Here is a 4028-nt window from a genome sequence, read left to right as displayed (position 1 = left end):
ACAAGATCCCAACAATGAATGTAACTGTACTGTATCCCTAAATTGTACCAATAAACTCAATTAAAGCTGAAAAAAAAATAAAATAAAATAAAAGCTGAAATAGAGCCATACTAACCATGGCATAAACAATCACAAGTGAATACACAATCCTCTCCTTAGTGCTGCTGCTTAACAAGACCATATGAACATATTCCACTCCATTGCCTTCTCAAGCATATTTGAGATGCGTATATATATCTATGCTTATACTATCACAGTTACACACATTTTTGTTCCTTCGCACTTATCCACACATACACATTTATACCTGTGCTTATATATTATTCCTGTAACATGTTCCTACATACATCAAACTGATCCAACATACATGTATGTGCAGCAATTCTCACATACATACCCACCCTATTTGTAAGCAGAATCACACACACATAGCTCTTAGGTCATATTATATCTCATAACAGACATACTTACATTTCACTATATTTCCATTTCAAACACACATTTCATACTTACCAACATACCATATATATGCTCATTCATATAATTATATTCATAAGCATAGCTATCTACTTTCTAACTCCTGAAGAAATACCCATATTCATGTACTCACATGTACTCACAGTAGCTATACCACTATCCCAACATTAGAATTTCTTAAAATTTCTTCTGCAAGATTAATCAGTCTTCAGCCTTTAATTTCAGTCTCATTCTTGAGCAAAATGCAGACAAACTTTCTGCCAATACATAACATACATTGTCTGGAGTCTGACAGCCAATGCAGCCCTTTTTCCTAGCAGAAACCTCCTGAGCCTGGTCTTTACTGGCATTATTTCTGTCAGCATTCTGGTCTTCTGAGCTCTGACAAAATCTCACGTGAAGTACATCCTAAGGCATTCCAGTTCTACTTTTTAAGCTGGCGTTTCCAAACCTTACCTAATTCTTCCCCTTTCCACAAGCAGCTCCACAGGCTGCTAAACCACATGGTCAGGTTCAATCACAGTAATGACCCCACTTCTCTGCTACCAAATTGTGTCTTAGTTGCTTTTCTTATTGCTGAGACAAAAAACCTGACACCCAAATTTATAGGAAGAAAATTTAATTTAGCTCACAATTTGTAGGGGTTTCACTCTGTAATCAACTGTCTCCAAGGCTGGGTGGCATGGCAGACAGGTATCACACAGGAGAAACAGTTCATGTAGGGCAGAAGATAGCAAAGCAGGCAAGGGACCTTTGCAGCATCTTTTTGCCCTTTGTAGTCTATCCAGCTACTGGAATTACGGTGGGTTACAAAACAATCAGTGGATGGATTTATTAATCACTTACCTCAATCCTAGTGCCCTTAATCCTACAATTGCACCATGAATAAATCACACACTCTAGATCCAGTTACCTCTGAATTAGCCCCACCTATGACTGCATGAGGCTTTGTGAAAACATAAACATTAGCCATAACAGGACTGTATGCTGGCCAACAGGGCAGCTATATATTTCAATGGCACACAAAAGGGAAATCAATTTAAGACAAAAGAATATCATGCCTGATAAACTATCAGTCATGTTTCCATCACCTTAAGAAATATATGAGACAATTTATAAGGAGAAGGGCTTATTTTATTCAGTTTCAGGGGGTTGAGTCGATAGTTGCACATCTCAGTTGCATTTGAGCCCATGTCAGTGGTCCTTCCCTCTAAGTCTGCACGCTCCTTCAGAATCTTCTAGACAGCCCTTATTGATCAGAGTTGTCAAATAAAGTGGAAAACTTAGCCACTTATTTCCTAGAGAAAACCATTCACCAGTATTTGAATAGGGTAGGGAAGACATAAGAAAAAGGTGGTGTGTTGTCAAGAACAAAAAGGTGGTGTGTGGATACCCTGCAGCTGAAGTAATATATGAGTGCCTTCCCTTTCCTTCTAGATCACAAGAGCTTATACAGCATTGCTTAAACCAACCTTTCCCATGTATCCTAGTATACTATTTCAAGCACTACTGGGAACTGCATTGATCATACATCTCTGAGTCAAGTACCTGAGAATATGCAGTGTACTGTAATCTTATCTTGAAGCACAAAAGCAAACTACCCAATGTACTAGAGAAAAGTAAGTACTGGGACACTGCACCAGGGTTTGTATGGTCCCTAGAAGCCCAGACACAATATGTGGGCTCTTTACTTCAGCCCCTCTCTGAAGATAAAAAGAAAACTTATTTTTCTCCACTCTTTACACAACATATTCACAATACACTTCTGGAACCAGATATGTGGGATTTTTTTCCACACTAACCAATTCTATAGAGGACACTAACTGGATATCCTATAAGTAAATTTGATTTTAAAAGTATCTACCTGGAGAATATCACATCACACAGATTAAAGGATAAGTCCCACAACTGATTATACCATCAACTGACTACAAAGTGGAAGTCTCATGACCTCCCTCTTAAGTTTTACTAATTTGCTAGGGCAGCTTATATAACTCAGGGAAATATACTCTTGTATTTATGAATTTCTTATAAAGAATACTACAAAGAGTACTGATTAAGAGATGAATAGAGGAAGCTGTGTTTTAGGGGGGGCAGAGCTTCCATGACCTCTCTGGGTATACCACTCTCCAAGTACCTTCACTTGTTCAGAAACTGGACATTTCATCAGACCTTATTGTTCAAGAGTTTTTATAGAGCTTGTTCTTTGGCACTCCTATCACTTCCCAAGAGGTTGGTGACTGGGATTGAAAGTTCCCATCCTCCAATCCTCTAATTACTTGGTCTTTCTGGTTATCAGCTCCATCCTGAAGCCTCAAGGGGTTCTACTATAAGGGACCTCATTATCATAAACTCAGGCATGAGTTGAAGAAGGCTTATAGATAACAAAAGATACTTCTTCATGTAAAGGTACAAGATCCCAGTAATGAATGTAACTGTACTGTATACCTAGAATGTACCAATAAACCAAATAAAAAGAAAAAAGAAGATACTTCTGAGGTAGCCTGGGTCCCGATCCACCAGAGGAAAGAGAGCCATGCCTGGTCCTGACCCAGCAGCCATCGCTCAAGCGCCGGGAGGCAGCCTGGGCCCCGATCCACCACGGGAAGGAGAGCCAGGCCTGCTCCTGACCCAGCCGACATCGCTCAAGCGCCAGGAGGTAGCCTGGGCCCCGATCCCCTGTGGGAAGGAGAGACACATGGCACCCCTGAATCCCCATAAGTCCCCCCCACGTACTCTCAGACCTCCTGACTGTGCCAGTCTTTGGACCCACTCTGCAGAGACAGAGGTGGTCATCAAGGGTATTTTTCTGAGTTCCCAACTTTGAACATCTTTAAAGAAAGGGCGTGGGAAACCTCTAATAGAACATTGTGGAGTTCAACCATTCAGAAGCTTGGGGAACTAAATCTGGACTTTGCAGCCCAAGGTCAGTCAGCATCATGGGGTTCAGCCATCAGCTAACTGAGACCAGGGGTCTTGCATCCTCACTCTGTCTGAGCCATTAAATGGTAAATACACTATGTTGAAATTTTGTTCACTGCAGACATGTTCTGGGCTGCTTCTTGATTTCAATTTAATTCAAATGATTTAAGGGTGATAGACTAGTGACTACCACAGATGGTCAGTGTTCAAGTTGTGCTTGATCTTAATGTGTTGCTGATTGTATCAGCTGGGATAATTCATTGCGGATGATTTGATGAGCTGTTTCTCTGATGTTATGAAGATGAGAATGTCTGTGGGTCGTTAGAGACACAGAAGCTAGGGAACAACTATATCAGGAAGATTTGGGTGATAACCCAGAGATTAAACCAAGGACAATCCAACAACAAAAATAAAAATGAGAAAACACTTAAGCAAGACAAAAGGACAGACTTCCAGTTCACCAATGGCAAACAGTAGGGCAAATGAGGATGAAAAGGCTGATAGTGAACCACCAGGACACCTTGAACTCAAAGCACAGGAAGTAACAATACAGATCAATCAGGCTCTAGAAAAATTAAAAACAGAAATAATTTCCCAGAAAACCATAGAGATAGTGAACAAAATGGAAG

Source organism: Fukomys damarensis, unplaced genomic scaffold (genome assembly GCF_012274545.1).
Source record: "Fukomys damarensis isolate Sample0158 unplaced genomic scaffold, DMR_v1.0_HiC HiC_scaffold_39, whole genome shotgun sequence".
Classification (NCBI taxonomy): domain Eukaryota; kingdom Metazoa; phylum Chordata; class Mammalia; order Rodentia; family Bathyergidae; genus Fukomys; species Fukomys damarensis.
This window is presented reverse-complemented; position numbering follows the sequence as displayed.